Source organism: Panthera onca, chromosome C1 (genome assembly GCF_046562875.1).
Source record: "Panthera onca isolate mPanOnc1 chromosome C1, mPanOnc1 haplotype 2, whole genome shotgun sequence".
Lineage (NCBI taxonomy): Eukaryota > Metazoa > Chordata > Mammalia > Carnivora > Felidae > Panthera > Panthera onca.
The window spans coordinates 29,880,757-29,904,038 of NC_138346.1; the positions used below are offsets into that span (position 1 = coordinate 29,880,757).

At 40.0% G+C, this 23,282-nt stretch overlaps 1 non-coding gene across 1 annotated transcript; it reads left to right on the top strand.

Moving 5' to 3' along the window:
* Positions 1-13,303: 13,303 nt before the first annotated feature.
* Positions 13,304-13,376, top strand: TRNAE-CUC (transfer RNA glutamic acid (anticodon CUC)). The gene has a single exon. It is a non-coding gene; the product is annotated as a tRNA-Glu (tRNA).
* Positions 13,377-23,282: the final 9,906 nt, after the last annotated feature.

Below are 23,282 nucleotides of genomic sequence, written 5' to 3' on the forward strand. Positions count from 1 at the left end.
GGCCGCTCCAGCAACTGCGGGGGCTGCTGCTGGGGCTGAGGATGCTGAGACGGCGCGTGAGAGCGAGCGGCGCGGGGGCGCGCGGCGCGGGCGTGCGCCCCGCCCTCGAGAGCGCGCCCGAGCGCGCCTTCGGGTCCTGATGCTGATGCTGATGCCGATACGGATGCCTTGCTATTGCCTGGCACAGGACGCACTGCGCATGCTTTATCGTGGAGGAAAAGGGAGAGGGAAAAAAAGCAGCAGAGTGATGCAGCATCCCAGGCAGCATCAGAGGTGACGGTGGCATCTTCAGAGGTGGGGGCGGGAGAGGGGGGTGGCTGGCAATAAGAGATTAGCCAGAGGGGAAGAAAGAAGCGTACCGCGGTTTCCAGGCCAGAGACAAAGATGATTTGGGAGAAACAATCAACCAGAGAAATCTACCTGCCTCTCCCACCACCCCAGATCTTAAATACTCCCCCCTCCTATTCCAACCCCCTTCTCCGGGAGACCCTAAGGCCAAGCATTTCCTTCCTAATCCTTTATTTATTTCCTTCCTGCAAATTAATATAAAGGATTGCGGCCGGAGAGGTAAAAATAGCGCTGCTCCTCATTCAGCTGGCTCTTAGCCGGTGAAAAGAGGACTGCGAAGCACGTTTGCTCGTTGCAGGCTGGTGAGGGCTGGTGGGCGCGCTGAGCCAGGAGGCCTCGCAGCGAGCCAGACTCCTGCGCAGGAATCCCCAGAGCTGGGGCGCTCCCCCTCCGCCCCACCCCCACTCCCGGGCCTCTGTCCCCTGTGCCTATGCGTAGGGGCTTTTCCGAAAGCTGAAGAACCCGGAAGGGTGTTTGCTCAAAAGTTCAGAAAGCGTGACTGGGTGTATCTGGGAAGACTTAGAAACCAAGTGTGTGGCAGCTATTTGGGGAAATCCATCGTTTGTCAGCCATCTGGGTGGACTTGCACTGGGGAGGACACACCACAGATTTTGAGATCCAGCCCTGACTTCTTCAGAGTAAGGGGGCGATTTTTCTCTTGCTGCTGTAAAAAAATGTAAATCCAGAGTCCCTGAGTTAGGTAGGTTAGCAGCCACTAAATCCTATGGTTTGTTTCCATTTAGGGCCTGTGACATATTTCTGCCCCCAAAGCCCCACAATGCAAGCTTTCCTTTATTCATCCATCCAATGGCGGTGAGTGATAACAATGTTGTCTTACTCCATTATTAGTATTTAAAATGGAGATTATAACATCCACTGCGGGGGATCCAGAGTTCCAAAACTAAAAGAAAAAACTACGAGTATAAAGCACCATAGTGATGACAGGGTTTAGTGTTGTTGGCCATATTCTCCACCCTAAAGAGGTTCAGAAAAAGGCTTCCCCAAATGTGCCACTTTGGCATGTGGATTATTTAGAGCTGAAGGCAATGGAAACCCTGTGGGCTCAAGAGAAAAGTTTGCCCCTCCCTTAACTGCCTAAAAGAATTTAAATTGGGGATCTTTCTCAGAATAAGAGTTACTACCAAGGATAACATTTATCTGAGTGACCCCCATACAGCAATGCAAGCATCTAATTACCAAACATGTGCTTATTCTTATTGCCAGGTGCATTGACCTTCTCTCCTTTGGAACCCCCAGCGCCTATCCCATTCCTCAGCCCAGGATAGTGTATATATCTCAGTTCACCTTTCTGTTTTGAGAACTCCCATGTATGTAGAGTTCTCATATGTATGAAATTAAATTTTATTTTTCTCCTTTAATCTGTCTTGTGTCAGTTTAACTCTTAGGCCGGCCAGAAGAACCTTTGAAATATAGAGGAAAATTTTTCCACCCCAACAACCCCCATTTAACAAAGAAGGAAGAGGTGGGGAGTGGGGAAAGAGATGGAAGGAGGGAGGAAGGCAGACAGATAATACAGAGACCAGAGATCACAGAGCTGTTACGGGGTTAAACACTAATATTAGCTCATCCTCTCTATATCATAACTAAGATATTAACTTATTATCACACATGTATTAATGTAAACTTGTAACTGATGCTGGTTTCCCCCAAATGAGGGCAGCAGTAATGATCCCTTTGGCTCAGTATTGTCCCTAGAACCTAGTATGGTGTTTGTGGCACCAAGAAGGCACTCAGAAAATATGTCATCAATGAATAAACAAAAATGTGTGGTGCACTATAGCAGGAGTCACACTGGAGCAAGCTGATGAACACTTCTTCCTCCCTGTAGTTCCTACTTGTAGGTCAGTGTTCTTGAGGGTGTCCCAAGACAAGCATGTCTTGGCTAAGTTTTCCCAACTTATATTTGATATAATGCTATTATCTTGAAAAAGGGCTTGGGAGGAAGGAGGTGTACAAGGAATGAGAAAAAAGAAGGAAATGAAAGACGCAAAGATGCAGTTATTTGAAAGGACTCTCCTGCAATTAGTGACAATGTCTCAAAGCCTGTTCCACCCTCTTGCATTGCTGGTGGGAATGCAAACTGGTGCAGCCACTCTGGAAAACAGTGTGGAGTTTCCTCAAAATATTAAAAATAGATTACCCTATGACCCAGCAATGGCACTGCTAGGAATTGACCCAAGGGATACAGGAGTGCTGATGCATAGGGGCACTTGTACCCCAATGTTTAGAGCAGCACTTTCAACAATAGCCAAATTATGGAAAGAGCCTAAATGTCCATCAGCTGATGAATGGATAAAGAAGATGTGGTTTATATATACAATGGAATACTACTTGGCAATGAGAAAGAATGAAATCTGGCCATTTGTAGCAACATGGATGGAACTGGAGAGTGTTATGCTAAGTGAAATAAGTCATACAGAGAAAGACAGATACCATATGTTTTCACTCCTATGTGGATCCTGAGAAACTTGACAGAAGACCATGGGGGAGGGGAAGGAAAAAAAAAAGTTAGAGAGGGAGGGAGCCAAACCATAAGAGACTCTTAAAAACTGAGAACAAACTGAGGGTCGATGGAGGGTGGGAGGGTGGGGAGGGTGGGTGATGGGAATTGAGGAGGGCACCTGTTGGTGTGAGCACTGGGTGTTATATGGAAACCAATTTGGCATTAAATTTCATATTAAAAAATAATAATAAATAAAGTGCAAAAAAAAAAGTCTATTCCAGTAAATAAAGCTATCTGTCAACCTGGACCAAGTGAACATACCAGTTTAAGCCACCATTCCATGCACTCAAGGAACAGAATGAGGACTCATTTCAGTTTCTAATAAGGAGCAGGAGTGTTTACAGGAAGTTGTCTTTTGCACTATAATCAAAAGACTGCATTTATTTGCAGAACTTTAATGTTTACAGGCATGGCTGGAGGCAAATGAGATAGTGAGTTACAGAAGGAGTAAATCACTCAGAAAAACTTACCAGAAGTTTGTTCCTTAAACCATATATTTCAGTGAAGGTTAAAAACTGAATCAAAAAAAAATTTTTTTTGAGGGGAGGGGGGAGAGAGCACCCGTGTGCGCGCACATGCGTATGAGTTGGGAGAGGGGCAAAGGGAGAGGTAGAAAGAATCTTAAGCAGGCTCTGTACCCAGCACAGAGCCCAATGCAGGGCTGGATCTCACAACTGTGAGATCATGACCTGAGCTGAAATCAAGAGTTGGACGCCTAAGCAACTGAGCCACCCAGGTACCCTCCCCACCCAGAATTAAATATTCTTTAAGTGGATAATTTGTTAGATTGGAAATATTCTTATCAGATAGTTTAGAATATTTATGGTTATGCAGTTTAGTTCCAAATATTATCTGTGCTCTCGTGATATTTAATACTTCGTTAACCACCACCTGGTGCTTTGCTCTATATTCATGTTTGTGCTGTCACCTTTCCCCTCTCAAAAAAATACTGAACTAGGCTGCATCCTGGTCATCTCTGATGCCCAGAGCCTACAATAGTACCTGGAATGGAGTCAGCACTCAATAAATGTGTGCTGAGTAGACAGCCAATCACAGGCAGAAGAGGGAAGCATTCAGCAAGCTGGATTCGAATGTAGAAAGGGATGTATGAGAAGTCTGAGTGCTGTGATAGCTCTGGTTAGATATGTGTGCTGCATTCCAAGGACATCAGGGACCATTGGAGTGGCCTGGTCAAAGTGACAGGCATGGAAATCTGCTGCAGTCGTAGGTGAAGGCAGGAGACCAGAAGATCCTTGGGAAGGAAATTAACCGAGTGATATGGACACCAAGTGAACGCAAACAAGGGGATGTGCGACCAGTGTCCAGAAAGAGTAGCCATACTGCTCACGTAAGTGGTTCAGTTGGTCTGGTTCTGGAAGACACCAGAAGTCCTCTCTTTACAGGGGCAGAACTGGACCCACTTTATAACCAGTGAGAAAACTGGGCCTGGACAAGACCATGTAAAAGTAAGGGTAGAAATATTAGATTTGGAAGGCCTCTGCCTCTAGCGCACTGAGACTCTGGGGGAGAAGGGAGATAAAGGCATCACAGAAAAGGGGCCTTGGTGGGTGAAAGCTGGCAAAAAAGGAGGGTGACGTAACAGAGCAGATGCACAAGTATAATTAGAATGGAAGAACGATTTGGCCAAAAAGCCAAGGTCAAAGAAGGCATGCAGCAAACTAGTGGATGGCAATGATGTCGGGGAGCGGTCTGCAGAGTGACAGCAACAGCACAAACAAGGGCCAAGGGTGGCTGGGCTCAGTGTCAAGAGAGCTGGCTGGGGGCAGATCCGGTACAGATTCCGCTCAGGGAGGTTTCTCCCTCTCTTTTTAGAATGGCTGTGAAGACTGAGTTTGCGAGTGGCAATTAATATCACCAAAGAAAGAAGACAGTGTGCTTTTGGGGAAAGTGAAAAAAAAAAAGGAGTGAGATCTATTACTGGTGCTTTGCACGTGGTTCAAGGGTCAGCAAACAGTTTCTATAAAGGGCCAGATAGTAAATAGTTTAGGCCTTGTGTGCCATATGGTCTCTGACGCATATTCCTTTTTTTTTTTTTTTTTTACAACCCTTTTAAAAATGTAAAAAGCATGCAGCCTACAGGCCTAGTTTGTCAACTTACCATTTTTAACTATATGTGTGTATATATATCTATCTTAAGGTTAACATTTTTCAACTGCACTATCTCCTATGCTTGTGAGCAGAAAAGCATATGCAATGCTATACATGACTCTAACTCCAAACAAAGCCACTTCTCACTGAAATTTAACTATCCATTTAATTAACAATATAGTTGCTTAATTCTTTTTTTCAACTTTTTTTTGATGTTTATTTATTCCAGAGAGACAGAGACAGACAGAACGTGAGCAGGGAGGGGGCAGAGAGAGAAAGAGGGAGGCACAGAATCTGAAGTGGGCTCCAGGCTCTGAGCTGTCAGCACAGCCCCGACTCGGGGCTAAAACCCATGAACCGTGAGATCATGACCCGAGGCAAAGTCGGACGCTTAACTGACTGAGCCATCCAGGCGCCCCGTGTAGTTGCTTCATTCTTAATTCACATGCATCACTTGAAGGGATTCTTAAGGAAAGAAGCATTACTCTGTTTTAGAGATAATTCCCAAACTTAGACAATGGAGGGGAATGTCAGAAACCATTTCCCAAAAAGCACAGATACTGAAAGATCCCAGACTTTTCTTTTGTTTTGCCAAGGTGTATTTTCTGGTGAGCAGACAGATGCTGAATAAATGCTACAGCCATGACAGCTGAGGGGATGGAGTAACGCTCAGTGGCAGCCCTTCCTGGAGCCTGTTGCCATCAGTGATCTGCCTGCATTCCCCAAAACTCAGTCCTAAGAGGCTGTGAGGCAACAGATATGTTCTCCTGACACAGGGCCACACCCAACATCTCAGGCAACCTTCAAGTTCATGAAAAATCACTCTACAAGTCTCTGGTAAATATACCTGTGCTCGTTCTGAAGAAGAGACCACAGTGGAACAATTCCAGAAGTCAGGATGTGACTTATTCCAACAGTGTTCCAACAGTATTATTTTTCTGGGAAAAGAAAAGATATTTACTATCAAAACTGCAATGGCCACAGACATTTCTAGGGGAATAGTGGAACACACAAAAATGTATCAAACTGCCGAAGTGTGAAAATATCTAAAGAAAGGTGACCCCTCTTAAAACCTAAAACTAAGGGGGTGCCTGGGTGGTTCAGTCGACTGAGCATCCAACTCTTGATTTCGGCTCAGGTCATGATCCCAGGATCGTGAGATCAGACCCCCAAATTGGGCTCTGTGCTGAGCAGGGGGCCTGCTTAAGATTCTCTCTCTCCCTCTGCCCCTCCCTCGCTGGTGCATGCTCTCTCACTCTCTCTTCCTCTCTCCAATAAAATTTTTAAAATATGAAAAAAACTATAATTAAGTTTATAACAATATAACAGTTGTTATATTAACAATATTATGTTATAGGAAGGATAATTAAGACTTCCTGACAGAATAAGATACATTTGAAACACAGTTTAATTTTTTTTCCCCATGACACACACATTAGGCTAGTTTACCCACAGTTTAGAGCATTTACAAGCTGTAGCGCAAAGGGATAAAGCAGCATGTCGTGGTGATTGGTGGTGATGATATATGCTATGCAAAGCTTAGAGGAATTGTGGTTAATAAGAATAATCTGAGTCAACACATAATCATTAAGCCTTCACCAGGTCCCAGAGCAACACCAGGAATTTCTGCAGAAGGAAATTGCCACATAGGATTGGGTGGGAGGTGGGGGGACCTCAACTACTTTTAGAGACAGCAATTGAATTTTATCGGAAAAGATTAGAACCCCAGCAACAGAATTAATATACCTATGATAATCCCTAACATTTGCATAGTAACAATAGCTAAGCCCTTTAATAATGTCTGCTTTAATAATTACTGTGCATTTACACATCACAAAGTAGTTTTATCTGTTTTATTTTATTTGATCCTCAATTCTGTGACATGGAGAGAGCAAATACTATCATGTTTTAGAAGCTCTATCTTAAGATGTGAGGACACTAAGGCTCACTGATTTTGCAGTGATTTTCTACCCTGGCTGCACATCCAATTACCTAGAGAGCTTTAACAACTTATCAATGCCTGACAATTTAGAATCTTCAAGAGTGGGATCCAACATCAGTGTTTTTAATATCCTCCCAGATTAATTGAATGTGCAGCTAGGGTTAAATGCAATGGGCCAATGGATTTCCCAAGATCATACAGCTGCTTGACATCATAACTGGAATTGGAACCCTGAATTCAAGTCCTATTCTGTTCCTGAGGTCTTTTTCCCCATGTCTGCTCTTTTCACAAGTTAACCTTGAACCAGGAATGATACAAAAAAAAACAAAAACAGTTTAGTATAATTGCCACAGGACTTAAGAAAATATAGAATTAGAAAACATTTGAGTCAGAAATTACCTTTGAGATCATCTAGGAATTCAAAGTCATTATTGTACAATCATAGAAGCAAAGGAGCAGAGTTTAAGCTTGTTGCTCAAGGTCACATCAATCTGTGGCAGAGCTGGGACTGGATTCAGGTTTTCTTTTTCCAGGCTTTCCAGTACTTTCTATCATGCTGTGTACATGGTTTGTTTAAAAAAAAAAAATTGACTTGCAAAAATCCTGGTCAGTCTACAGTGTAATCCATTTCCGATCTCCCATATGGCATTGCTTTGTAAACACAAAGAAGGTTGTAGCTCTGAAGTCTCGGTCCCAATAGGACCAGTCCCTCTACACCCAGTCCCATAGTCTGGCTGCATAAAGGAGCCGCACATCGCAGCACTGGAAGCTGTCCAACATGAACGAAAAGTACTGTGGGGGAGGCCCCGTGCAACCTCAGAGGAAATCCATCCAAATACAATAGCTATTGTCCTCCTACCTCTCTAGTCTTTTGTGTCTCAGATATTTCCAAGGGATAATTTTTTCATCTAGTGAATTTTCTTGTACTACCTTCAGTATATCTTCAGAATTCGACAACTGTAGCTTCTTAAATCCTGTTTTAGATAGTCCCAAATTCAGTGAGAAACAGAAAAGAACACAAGAAATAATAAAAACAAGACAATAACAAGGAGAAGGAGGAGGGAGAAGAGGAATTATTTATACGGCACCTACTGTGTGCCAGATACTGAGTTAAGCCCTTTATCTAGACACCTCATTTAATTTCAGGCAATTCTAAGAAGGAACTACTTTTTTTTAAACATTTTTTAAAGTTTATTTATTTATTTTGAGAGAAACAGGGGTGGGACATAGAGCGAGAGGCAGAGAGAGAGAGAGAATCCCAAATGGGTTCCACGACGTCGGTGCAGAGCCCGATGAGGGCTCAAACCATGAGACCATGACTCCAGCCGAAATCAAGAGTCAGTCACTTGACTGTCTGACCCACCCAGGTGCCCAAGGAACTACCATTATTGCCCCCAGTTTGACTGAGTGAAGAAATGTCCATGGTCATGTGACCACTAAGAAGCAGAGTTGGGTCAGGAGCCATGTTTGCCTGACTCTAAAGAAGCAAAATCTACTTGACCACCGCCCCAAAACAAAATACCTGAAACTGTCTCTTGAAAGGATCTATAATATTTTTAAATCATGGCACTTGGCTATAAATACAATTTAAAATTTTATTTTGTCTGTTTAAAACCACCGACATATTGATCCATACACAGAACTGTTCAGAATTATGTTCCTAACTCCTTACTAGAGAATTCTGAATGCAGCCATTCTATACAATTATTTGTATAATTCCAAAACAAAATCAATTATGGTGCAGATATTTGTTTCTTACATTGAAGTACCACTCCCTAAGAGAGGGCCAAGAATCTCACTTACTAGAGAATTTAATTTTTTCTATACTTTAAATTAACCACGTCATCACCCATTAGATTTAGTTTAATCTGATCAACACTATAATTAGCAACATTTATTAATCTACCCTATTAAGTATTAATATTATATTTTGCCAACATATTAACGTGTTGAGATTTCTAAAGACATAACTATGAAAGCTTAAACCTTGATCAGTAGTCATTATATATTTTTATTCTGTTCTTCTAAGGCAAAAAGAACAGCTAACATTTATAGAGCTCCTTAGATCATATAATATGCTTTTGCTCACCTTTTGTCATTTCCTATACTGCAGCACATAAATTAAAGCTGAGCCAGCTAGATTATCTCTGTTAGCTTGTCATGGGATTAGACTATTCATATCGTGGATACAGACGTGGCTGAGGGACAGAGAACAAATGATCGACACAGAAAGTCACTTCTCCAGAAGGAAAAGAGAAACTTGAGGATTCTCCAGAGACAAGTTTTAAGACTTTTTACTTGCTATTCTGATAAATTATCTAAGGGGTATATTGCATGCTAAAATGCCCTATCCCGCAGAACACAGTAAGTTTTTCCATGTAATAAAATGTTTGGGTGAACTGAGATAAACTATAAACAAATTTTCTGAGGCTGTGTGACATGGCCAAAAAACTAATAAAAGAATTTTATTATCAACAAGTAAGTTTTGAAATGAGTAACCTAAACTATTTATATATCTAAATAGCTATACATCCCACCTTCAAACATCACTGCACCCATGGTTTATTATCCAAATTGCAGCTGGCAATAACACGCACACATGCGCGTACGCGCGCGCGCACACACACACACACACACACACACACACACACCCTTTCAACTCCAATGTGGGAAACAGACTGTGGAATTGACTGCCTCCTGAATAAAACAACTTTATCTAAAAATGACAGCAAAACAATACTGATAATCAAATAGAAAATATGACACACCAAACTATGACATACAAGTCCTATAAAGAAATTAAACATGATCCAGGAAAAGGCATTTTAAATGACCAAGCTGCTGCCAGATGAAAACACCTAAAAAGATAAGAACCATACCATCTGGCAAGATAAATAATGAGGATATTTTCAAAGACTTTAAAATCATGAACAGTATACGGGGCGCCTGGGCAGCTGAGTCTCTTAAGCGACCAACTTCCGCTCAGGTCATGATCTCACCATTTGTGAGTCAAGCCTTGCGTGGGGCTCTGTGCTGAGAGCCGGAAACTGGAACCTGGAGCCTGCTTCAAGATTCTGTGTCTCCCTCTTTCTCTGCCTCTCTCCAGCTCATGCCCTGTTTCTCTCTCAGAAATAAATAAACTTTAAAAAATAATAATTTAAAATCATGACCAGGGTAGATAAGGTGAGCATAACCATCCAAATCCTAAAATATGTTGGGAGAGAGCCAAAGCATAAGAGACTGTTAAAAACTGAGAACAAACTGAGGGTTGATGGGGGGTGGGAGGGAGGGGAGGGTGGGTGATGGGTATTGAGGAGGGCACCTTTTGGGATGAGCACTGGGTGTTGTATGGAAACCAATTTGACAGTAAATTTCATATATTAAAAAATTAAAAAAAAAAATCCTAAAATATGTTCATGAAAGGGTAGCATCTGAAATTTGAGTGATAGATTTTGTGCAAGTAACAAGTAGCACCACACATTGTGTTAAATTAATTTGTAGTGGACCCTTCTTGGGGAACCTCCCCTACTCAGGTATCTCCCCACTTCTGAAAATGTTCTAAGAAATAGGTCCCCATGATTAGGTCTATAATCCATGGTCTTGCTCCCCGAGTTCCTCTCCAAATCCAGCCATAGTTTGTTCATTTAGAATCAGGTACCTGACCTAAGATGGACCACTCACACTGTTTGATCTTCCAGGCACATTTGACTGACTCACTATGGCCAATCAAGTCCTTACTTGAAACTTTCTTAAGACTTTTTTTAGAGCAGTTTAAGGTTTGCAGCAAAGTTGAAGGCAAGGTACAGCAATTTCCCGTATACTCCCTGCCTCCTCCGTTATCACATCCCCTACCAGCGGTACATTCATTACAACTGATGAACCTGTACTGACACATTATCACCAAAAGCCCATAGTTTACATAACTATCACTCTTGGTTGTTGTACATTCTATGGATACGGACAAATGTATGACATACATCCGTCATTATGGTATCATACAGAGTATTTTTACTGCCCTAAATATCCTCTATGCTTTGCGTATTTACCCTTCTTCCCCCAGCTCTGGACAAATACTAAACTTTTTACGTCTCCATATTTTTGCCTTTTCCAGAATGACATATATTTGGAATTATGTAGCCTTTTCAGACTGGCTTCTTTCACTTAGTAGTAATTTTACAGTTCCTTCACATTTTTTCATAGTTTGATAGCTCATGTATTTTTAGTGTTGTATAATATTCCATTGTCTGGATGCACCACTGTTGATTTAGTCATTTTCCTATTGAAGTACATCATGGTTGCTTTGAAGTTCTGGCAATTATGAATAAAGCTGCTATAAACATCTGTGTGCAGACTTTTGTGTGAACGTAAGTTTTCAATTCCTTTGAGTAAATACCAAGAAGAATGCTTGCTGATCATATGGTAAGAGTATGATTAGTTTTATATGAAACCACTAAACTGTCTTCCAAAGTGAATGTTCCGTTTTGCATTCCCATCTCAATATATAAGAACTTCTGTTGTCCCACATCCTTGCCAGCATTTGGTGCTATCAGTGTTGTAGATTTTTGGCCATTCTAATAGATATGTAATGGTATCATTGTTGTTTTAATTTGCATTTCCCTGATGACATATGGCATGGAGCATCTTTTCATACACTTATTTCTATCTGTGTATGTTCTTTGGCAAGATATTTGTTCATGTCATTGGCCCATTTTTAAATTCAGTTGTTTTTTCTATTGTTGAGCTTTTTCTAATGTTTATTTATTTATTTTTGAGAGAGAGAGAGGAAGAGGAGGAGGAGGGGCAGAAAGAGAGGGAGACAAAGAATCCCAAGCAAGCTCCATGCCATCAGCGCAGAGCCCAAAGCAGGGCTTACACTCATGAACCATGAGATCATGATCTGAGCCAAAACCAAGAGTTGGACACTTAGCCAACCAAACCACCAAGGTACCCCTTTTATTGTTGAGCTTTAAGAGTTCTTTGTATATTTGGTACAACAGTCCTTTCTCAAATGTGTCTTTTGCAAATATTTTCTCCCATCTATGGCTTGTCTTTTTACTCTCTTGACATTGTTTTTTGCAGAGCATAAATTTTTAATTTTAATGAAGTCCAGCTTACAATTATTTCTTTCATGGATTGTACCTTTGTCAATATCCACAAAATAACCTGCTGAGGTTTTGATTGGGATTGCATTAAATCTATAGATCAAGTTGGAAAGAACTGACATCTTGACAATATTAAATCTTCTTATCCATAAACATGAAATATCTTTTATTTTGTTCATCAGAGTCTTGTAGTTTTATTCATATAGATCTTGCGTATTTTGCTAGATTTATACCTAAGTATTTTACTTTTGGGAGTTCTAATATAAATGGTATTGTGTTTTTAATTTCAAATTCCACTTGTTCATTGCTGGTATATAAGAAAGCAGTTAACTTTTGTATATTAACCTTGTGTCCTGCAACTTTGCTATAATTGCTAGTCAGTTCCAGGACTTTTGTTGTTGTTGATGCTTTTGTATTTTCTACATAGATGATATCACCTGTGAAGAAACACGATTTTACTTCTTCCTTTCCTATCTGTATACCTTTTATTTCCTTTTCTTGTGTTATTGCATTAGCTAGAATCCAGTATGATGTTGAAAAGGAGTGGGGAGTGGTGCCTGGGTGGCTCAGTCAGTTAAGCGTCTGACTTCGGCTCAGGTCATGATCTCGTGGTTTGTGAGTTTGAGCCCCACGTCCGGCTCTGTGCTGACAGCTCAGAGCCTGGAGCCTGCTTCGGATTCTGTGTCTCCCCTTCTCTCTGCCCCCCCCTGCTTGTGCTCTGCCTCTGTTTTTCAATAATAAATAAACATTAAAAAAAATTAAAAAGAAAAGAAAAGGAGAGGGGAGATCCTTGCCTTATAAGAACTTTTCTTAAACTGAAACTAGAAAAAGAGAGTGGGTCCCTCTATGGGGTTATAAAGCCCAACAATATCGTTTCTCATTGTACAGAAGTTGAAAATAATGTCCATTGGCCATGAGAAGCACTAAGAGGATCCTAATAAGGACACCAAAAGAATTTCTTTTCCAAACCGAGGAACTTTTGAGAGTGAAATGGGTGTTATTAATATTTAAGCCAAAAGAGGACATGTAAGCCAAAAATGTCTTAGAAAAACTCATATGTATGGCCCCCCTAGTCCTTATTAGTAAACAGACAATAATGAAAGAAAAGAACAATGACCATTCTTACACATTTACTTTTGTATGCAGTATTTGAATATTGCAGAGACTGGTTTTGAAAAAAATAATCTTCACTTTAATTGTTGTACTAAAGTTAATTAAATGATTTTTCATTGTTTCTGGTTACTGTAGGGAAACATTAAAAACAACAAAAATAGGGACACCTGAGTGGCTCAGTTGGTAGAGCATGTGACTCTCGATCTCGGGGTCATGAGTTCAAGCCTCATGTTGAGCACAGAACTTACCTTAAAAAAAAATAGCAAAAAGATAGTATAATTAACATGGAGCTGTGATGCCCAGAATGTCCCTCAAAAAAGGTTTGTTGCCCTAGCTGATGGGACTTATATCAGCAGACACTCTCAGATGTCAGCCCCTTTAGGGATTGCTTCGATGTCAGAGAGTAATACCACTCCCAGGCATGCCTAAGATCACACCATTCCATGGGTGATCCACATTGAACTGGTTTAGGGAGGGATATAAAGGCCTGACCACTTCAAAAAAAAAAAGAGGAAAGACTCAAATAAACAAAATCACTAATGGAAGAGGAGGAATAACAACCAACATCACAGAAATACAAGCAATTGTAAGAGAATATTATGAAAAATTATATGCCAACAAATTGGACAACCTAGAAGAAATGGATAAATTCCTAGATACATATAACTTACCCAAACTGAAGCAGAAAGAAATAGACAATTTGAACAGATCAATTACCAGCAATGAAATTAAATTAGTAATCAAAGAACTCCCAACAAACAAAGTCCAAGACCACACAGCTTTTCAGGAAAATTCTACCAAACATTTAAAGAAGAGTTAATACTTATTTTTCTCAAACTATTCCAAAACACAGAAGAGGAAGGAAAACTTCCTCTATGAAGACCAACATTACCCTGATAGCAAAACCAGATAAAGGCACCATAAAAAAAAGAGAGAGAGAGAGAACTACAGGCCAGTATCACTGATGAACAGAGATGCAAAAGTTGTCAACAAAATACTAACAAACCAAATCCAACAATACTTTGAAAAACCATTCACCACAATTAAGTGAGATTTATTGCTGGGATGCAAGGGTGGTTCAGTATTCACAAACCAATAAATGTGATACATCACATCAATAAAAGAAAGGATAAAAACCATATAATCATTTCATAGGTGCAGAAAAAGCACTTGACAAAGTACAACATCCACTCATGATAAAAAACCCTTAACAAAGTAGAGTTAGAGGGAATGTACCTCAACATAATAAAAGCCTTATATGAAAAGCCCACAGCCAACATCATACTCAATGGGGAACCACTGAGAGCCTCTCCCCTAAGGTCAGAAACAAGACCAAGATGTCCACTCTCACCACTCTTATTCAGTATAGGTCTGTAAGTGCTGGCCACAGTAACCAGACAAGAAAAAGAAATAAAAGACATCCAAATTGGTAAGGAGGGAGTAAAACTTTCACTGTTTGCAGATAACATGATACTGTATGAGGAAAACCCTAAAGACTCCACCAAAAAATAGAACTGACATACAAATTCGATAAAGTCATAGGATACAAAATCAATGTGCAGAAATATGTTGCATCTCTAAACACTCATAATGAAGCAGCAGAAAGAGAAATTAAGAAAACAATCCCAGTTATAGTTGCACCAAAAATATTAAAATGCCTAGGAATAAGCTTAACCAAAGAGGTAAACAACCTGTGCTCTGAAAACTAGAAAACATTGATAAAAGTAATTGAAGATGACACAAAGAAATGCAAAGACGTTCCATGTCATGGGTTGGAAGAATAAATATTGTTAAATGTCTACACTACCCAGAGCAATCTACAGATTTAATGCACTCCCTATTAAAATACCAAAACCATTTTTCACAGAACTAGGACAAACTAACCTAAAATTTGTATGAAACCACAAAGGACCCCAAATAGCCAAAGCAATGCTGAAAGAGAAAAATAAAACTCAAGGTATCACAATTCCAGACTTCAGGTTATATAACAAAGCTGTTGTAATCAAAACAGCTGTTGTAATCAAAACAGTATATGGCACAAAAATAGACATATAGATCAATAGAGCATAACAGAAGACCCAGGAACAAACTTGCAATTATATGGTCAATTAGTCTTTGACAAAGAAGGCAAGACTATGCAATGGGAAAAAGTCTCTTCAACAAATGGTGTTGGGAAAACTGGATAGCTAAATGCAAAAGGATAAAACTGGACCACTTTCTTACACCGTACACAAAAATAAACTCAGAATATATTAAATGTGAGACCTGAAACAATAAAAATCTTAGAAGAGAGCACAGGCAGAAAATTCTCTAACATTGGCCATAAAAACTTCTTTCTACATATGTCTCCTGAGGCAAGGGAAATAATAGCAAAAATAAACCGCTAGGACTACCTCGAAATAAAAAGCTTCTGTACAGCAAAAAAAAAATAATCAACCAACCTAAACAGCACCCTACCGAATGGGAGAAGATATTTGCAAATTACATATCCGATAAAGGGTTAGTATTCAAAATACACAAAGAACTGACCCAACTCAACACTCAACAAATAATCCAATAAAAAATGGGTAGAAGACATGAACCCCTTCAAAGAAGACATACACATGGCCGAAAGACCCATGAAAAGATGCTCAGCATCACTCAGCATCAGGGAAATTCAAATCAAAACCACAGTGAGATATCACCTCACACTTGTCAGAATGGCTAAAATGAAAAATACAAGAAACAATAAGTGTTCATGAGGATGCGGAGGAAAAGGAAACCTCGTGCACTATTGGTGGGAATGTAAACTGGTGCAGCCACTGTGGAAGACAGACAGCATGGAGTTTCCTCAAAAAGTTAAAAACAGAACTTCTCTACAATTCAGCAATCACACTACTAGGTATTTACCCCCAAAATACAAAAACACTAATTCAAAGAGATATATGCATCTGTATATTTATTGCAGCATTATTTACAATAGCCAAACTATGGAAGCAGCCCAAGCGTCTGGCAATAGATAAATGAATAAAGAAGATGTGGTGGGGGCGCCTGGGAGGCTCAGTCAGTTGGGCGTCCGACTTCGGCTCAGGTCATGATCTCGCGGTCCGTGAGTTCGAGCCCCGCATCGGGCTCTGTGCTGACAGCTCAGAGCCTGCAGCCTGCTTCGGTTTCTATGTCTCCCTCTCTCTCTGCCCCTCCTCCATTCAAGCTCTGTCTCTCTGCCTTTCAAAAATGAATAAATGTTAAAAAAAATTTTTTTAAAGAGGTGGTGTGTGTACATACAATGGAATACTAATCAGTCATAAAAAAAGAATGAAACCTTGCCAGTTGCAACAACATGGACGGAGCTAGAGGGTATAATGCTAAGCAAAATAAATCAGTCAGAGAAAGACAAATACCATATGATTGCAATTATATGTGGCATTTAAGAAGAAAAACAAATGAGCAAGGTAAGAAAAGAGATACAAACCAAGAAACAGACTCTTAACTATAGAGAACAAACTGGTGGTTACCAGAGGGGAGTTCGGTGGGAGCATGGGTGAAATAGAGTGAAAAGAATTAACGAGTACACTTGTCGGGGCACCTGGGTGGCTCAGGTGGCTAAGGGTCCAGCTTCGGCTCATGTCATGATCTCACGGTTCGTGAGTTCAAGCCTTGTGTGGGGCTCTGTGCTGACAGCTCGGAGCCTGGAGTCTGTTTCAGATGCTGTGGCTCTCTGTCTCTCTGCCCCTCCCCCACTCATGTTCTGCCTCAAAAAAGTAAATAAACATTAAAGACTACACTTCTTATGATAAGTGCTGAGTAATGGGTAGAATTGTTGAATGACTATATTGTACTCCTGAAACTAGTACAACACTGTATGTTGACTATACTGGAATTAAAATGAAAAACTTATTGGGGCGCCTGGGTAGCTCAGTCAGTTAAGCTTCCAACTCTTGGTTTCGGCTCAGGTCATGATCTCATTGTTCATGAGTCTGAGCCCTACTCAACTGGGGGATTCTCTCTCTCCCTCTCTCTACCCCTCCCCTGCTCACGCATACACATGTATGCACTTTCTCTCTCTCTGTCTCTCTCTCTCCCCCTCTCTCAAAATAAATAAATAAACTTTTAAAAAACTTATAAACAGGGACACCTGGGCGGCTCAGGTCATGATCTCACCGTTCGTGAGTTCGAGCCCCACGTGGGGCTCTGTGCTGACAGCTCAGAGCCTGTAGCCTTCTTTGGATTCTGTGTCTCCCTCTCTCTCTTCCCCCTCCCCCACTTGTGCACCCCCCCCTCTCAAAAATAAACATTTTAAGAAAATAAAAAATAAAAAACTTATAAACAAATAAATGCCTGACCTTTCTGGCTTACATTGCCAGATGTAGCAAATGAAAATACAAGACATTCAGTTAAATTTGAATGTCAGATAAATAATGAATAATTTTTAGTGTAAGTATGCCTCATCCATCTTTGCTACTAAACTAAAACTACACAAGTGGTAGTTTCTTAAAGGATGGTTGCATGTAGAACTTAAGACAGTATCATTGAATATTTTACACTGTTACGTTAAATACATAGGGCTTCTTGCACATGTAATTGACGGCTATTTTACCCAATGTATTTGTTTAGATGGGGCATATTTATAATATAGTAGAGCTAGGATTGCTATGGTCTTCTTTTTTTCAAGTTTATTTATTTCTTTTGAGAGAGAGAGAGAGCACAAATGGGGGAGAGAGAGAGAGAATCCCAAGCAAGCTCTGTGCTGCAAGCATGGAGCCCAACACGGAACTCAAACCCATGAACGGTGAGATCATGACCTGAGCCAAAATCAATAATCAGATGCTCAGCCAACTGGGCCACCCCGGCGCCCCCGTTCTGGTCTTTGTATCAACTTTATGATATATCTGAGCCCTGTGCAATCAAAATGTATACACATTCATTTCCATTTTATTGTCTTTTAAAGAGAAATACTGGTAGTTAATCTTCGATTTACTGACCCTGGTATTTCACGTTCTAAGTCAAGAAGGCAATCCTCAATTACAACATTATTCTTTTGGGGATACACAACACATTTGGTGTTGATCTGCCTTACTGAACAGCGTATGGGAAACGTACCTTCGCAAAACTCAGGAACTGCTGGGAACAGCAGAAGGCACAACTGTGCAGTGGGAGGAACATGCAACTCAAGGCTGAAGAATCAAAGGTCATCTTTCAGCCTTATGAGGAATTTAAAAAGTGGTATCTATGAAAGTGTTTGATAAATTCTAACATACTGCAAACTTGCCAATGATCATATTTTGGAACTTACAGTTAGTTAAATGTTTGCTGGTTGATATAAATTATCATAAGGAAGTAACAGGTTTGGTTTATGTCTCTGATATTTAATATTTATCTCATGGAAGACAACGATGCTGTACTATAGCATGAGCCTTGGGACAAATCATCAGCCGTAGTTTGGTGGTACCCAAGGACGCGTATTTCATTTCATTTTCTGGGACTCTTCTGAGAAATGGGGCAATGTTTGTGAGTGAAAAGCCACCATATGGGGTAGAGCACTGCATATACATATTATATTGTAGGGGTTTTGTTATTATTAATATATATATTCCTTAGTACCTAGGGTTTCTTTTCCTTTTGTCATCATACCAAGTGTTCATCTATTTTATTGGCTCTCTGTCAATCATTATGAAGAAATGAGATGCAAGCCATGCTCAGTCAACCAGGTGAGGGAAACACAAAAGGAACCACCTCCAGTCCAGTACCAGGATACATAAAGGTAACAACAGTAGTTATGATCTCTACTTGAAGAAGTTCAACCTATACCCACTCTGCTATGCACCCACACTTTGCTCTATCCCTCCACTGCCAGTCCCTCCCCTGCCCTACCACTGCTCCCTTGGCCATCTAGCTTCCCATTGCTTCTGTCCCCTCATGGTCCTTGCATCTCTCCCTAGCTTTTCTAGAATCATTTTCTCACTTATCTAATCCCTTGTGATCAGTATTCCTTAGGGTGACTATGGAGTATATAGCTTTTCTGTCATGGCTTTGGAATAATTTCTCAGAAATTAAGATATGCTAAACAGTCCAACAGGTCAACCAGGAACCATGCAGAGTGCCGTGGGGCTTTGTTAAGCAACGATTAGAGAGGGTAAGCTGAAAGAATGCGCCTATAACAAGGGGGCCTCCATTTTCAATGAGGGAGTACTGGGATGGGAGAGGGAGAAGCAATGCCTCTAACAAATTTGGCCACATACTCATTTTGCCTGGGATCAAACCTATCTGCAGATTCTGCTGGCCATTTTTGTTTATTGCAGATGGAAAGTTCACATGGTTGTTCCAAAGCAAAAGGAAATATTACCGGAATATTGAAAATTTGGATAATGAAAATAGCACAACAGAAGGAAGCTGGTCATATTTAAAATAACATAAAGTTAGAGAAAAATAGAAGAAATCATGGTATGAAAGAAGTTCTGGGTCAAAAGTCATTAAATTCATCCTCCCTCTCAGAACAGAGATTCCATCTATAACAGGAATAGAAAAGTCAAATGCCTAGAAGGACCAGACAGGTAATGAAAAAAGTGAAGGTATCATGCAATTAGGAGTGGTGGGGGGGCACCTGGGTGGCTCAGTCGGTTAAGTGTCAGACTCTTGGATCGGCTCAGGTCATGATCTCACAGCTCGCGAGTTTGAGCCCCGCATAGGGCTCTGCGCTGACAGTGCAGAGCCTGCTTGGAATTCATTCTCTCTCCCTCTCTCTGCCCCTCCCCTGCATGCATGAGCTCTGTCTTTCCCTCTCTCTCCCCCCCACCCAAAATAAATAAAGAAAAGAAAAGGAAAAAAAAAAAAGAAGAAGAAGAAGTTGTTGGGCCTGTGGCCAAAAGGGAACACGCGCCTTGTCTACATGGGGCAGTCCCTACACAGCTCTATCCAGTTGTGATCTTCAGTTAAATGGGCCCGTTGCTGCTAGTTCTCCTAATATTTCAAGAGGAATTGGAAATCCAGATTTGTGGTGACTTTTAAAAGAGATTAAATATTAACTACTTATTCAAATGTTTTAAAATGGTGGGAGATGGGCTAGGTTGGTGAGGGTATTAAGGAGGGTACTTGTGATGAGCCCTGGGTGTTGTATGTAAGTGACGAATCACTGAATGCTACTTCTGAAACCAATATTGCTCTGTATATTAACTAACTAAAATAAAAGTAATACAAAAAACTTTAAAAAGTTTTTTAAAGAAAAATTAAATAATTAAATTAAGTTAAATTAAATTAAATTAAATTAATAAATAAAATAAAAATACCTCCTGAACTCAAAGACAACGTGAAAGTGAGCCACACTTGGCTCACAACCATTCCTCTTGCTCTGCACAAAAAAACCTGACTGTAGCCCAACACACATTTCAATAGTTCTAATCCTGAACTCTTTCTTACACTGAACCAAAGACCATAGTGGCATAACTTCCACTCTAGATCATATGAACTCTGTCCTTCAGATCAAGACAGAATAACCCTGTTTCGTGTATCTCCCTTCTGTTCTTGAAATATGTCCTTCAAAAACAAAATGCCTAACCCTTTATCACCTCTTTCCTTTCTAATCCATCCAATCCCTCTTTGCTCTCCAAATTTTTTTTTCTTAATTTATCACTGGGTTATGCTTTTCTTTAAATTTTGTTTAGTTTTCACCTTGCTCCTTCTCAGGTACCTACAGAGACTCTCTATTGTCTTTGGTTTCAAGTGCCTCTGTAATTTGACACATGGTTACCTATTTTAATCTCCCAGTTTATACCTTCTGCTCTGACATATTGTTAGCGAGAAATTATTCTTCCATTCTCTATGTTTCTTTCCAAAGCATATTGGAAGTCTATTACATTCTACTCCTAGCTTCTCTTTGTCCCTTTACTGTCTCCACCTTTGGGGTACAGATGAGATTTATCTGATGAGTAAAATTGAAAAGAATAATCTGAGCTGGACATACTCAGACCAACTTCCCTTTCTCTTCTACTGGGATTGAGCTGCCCACAGAGAATAGAAGTCCTCCAACAGTAACAGAGTGATGTTTCAGCCTCCAACCCTCCTTTAAATTGTACAGAATCTGTTGAGACAACTAGGCAGCTATTTATTGGGCTCTCTGAAAAATACAGTCCACCATGTTTTTTCTCACCTCAGAAGATTCTGAAATGCCACAGATCACTCACTGTAATGGAAAGGAACCTTGGAGAATATTTAGTTCAGTATCATTATATATTAGAGATAGGAAAAGTGAATCCCCAAAAATTTAAGTAACTTGCTCCAAACTAGTTAGTTAGTAGTAGACACTAAACAAGATTTTTAAAACAGGATTTAGAAGTTTGAAAAAAATTGGATTAACCATTAAAAAATGTCTATTGGTATATGGCAAAATTCAAAATTATCATCTTGGATTAATAATTATAAATTCTGATCAAATAGTTTTACTGTAATATTTATATACTGTATTAGTTATGAGTACATTAAAAATCTAAACTCTAGTTTATTTTATTAAAGGTAGCCTCATGGCTTGGAACTCTGGTAATTCATATTACTCAAAAAAGCACTGTATTAGAGAAAAATATATCCAATATGATATATACACAGACAAACACACACACACACACACACACACACACGTAAAGAAATTTATTATAAGGAATTGGCTCACCCAATCATGGAGGCTGAGAAGTCTCAGGATCTTAGCCAGCAGGTGGAAAGCCATGAAAGTCAATATATAATTCTAGCCTGACTTTGAAGGCCTGAGAACCAGGAGAGCCAATGGTGTAAGTTCCAATTTGAAAACCAGTAGGCTCAGGACCAAAGTTGAGCCAGTGTTTCAGTCTGAGTCGAAGGGCCAGAAAAAAATCAATGTCTCAGCTCAAATAGGCAGGAGGAGTTCCCTCTTATTCACAAGAGAGTCAGTCTTTTTGTTTTATTCAGGCCTTCAGCTGATTGGATGTGGCCCACTCACATTAGGGAGGCAATCTGCTTCACTCAGTCTACCAATTCAAATGTTTATCTCATGCAAAAACTCTCATAGACACATCCAGCAGAATGTTTGACCAAATATCTGGGCCATGTGGCCCAGTCAAGTTGACATGTAAAATTAACCATTCACAAAGTCCACCCCTTGTCAGCTTGGCACCCATATAAATCTCCTTAAACCATACTTAATCTCAGAATAAAGACAATAACAAGGTCATAATTCTGCCAAACATGATATAACTATCATGCATACAAACAAAAATGGACTAGCTCTTTCCACAGAAGAGGGCATAAAGTCCTGGAGTGACTTTTATTCTTCTCCTTGATATCCATAACTCAAATTGGTAACTTAAATACTGTGATGTAAATTGAACAATAAATACTATGACATAAATTCCATACCTCTATATTACATAATAAAGGAATAAGAGAAGGAAGAAAACAAAAACATTTGAGATGTATGTCATATATATGTATAATATATGTGATAGATACATATATGATGGATATCTATAAATATAAACATGTATATATGTAAATATACACATTTGTAATCAAAAAAATTTATAAGGAGGAAATACTCCTGGCAGTTACAGTAACTGGTCATGTGGTTATAACTGGTATTTATTTATTTATTTATTTATTTATTTATTTATTTATTGAGAGAGTGAGTGCATGTACACACACATGCAGGCTCCATACTCAGCACATAGCCTGATGCGGGGCTCAGTCCCACAACTGTGACATCATGACCTGAGCCAAAATCGAGAGTTAGATGCGCAACCAACGGAGTCACCCAGGTGCCCCTGTAACGGGTATTTATGACTACCTTCTTACAAAACCCATTCTGTATTTCCTTTGCCTTCAGGCAGCACTTCATCTGATTGTAATTCTTTACTTAGTGGGATGGCCCAAACCTTCATTCCTGAAGGGTCTGAGTCATTAGTTTTCCTGTTTAGATTGGTTGTTGTAGTTTTCTATTGACCTTTACCACGGGGCATGGTGATACTCAGAGATGCCCAAGCAGGATGGCAGTATAAGAATTTCTAGTACTTGTCTCCTACCAGCAACACCAATTGGAATAACTATCCATGCATGAAAATAGATTCCAGGTGAGGCATTACAGCACCTGGGTGGAGCCCAAAAATAAGGAAAAATTGATTGAAGCCAGTAGGAAAGAGTTTCTCAT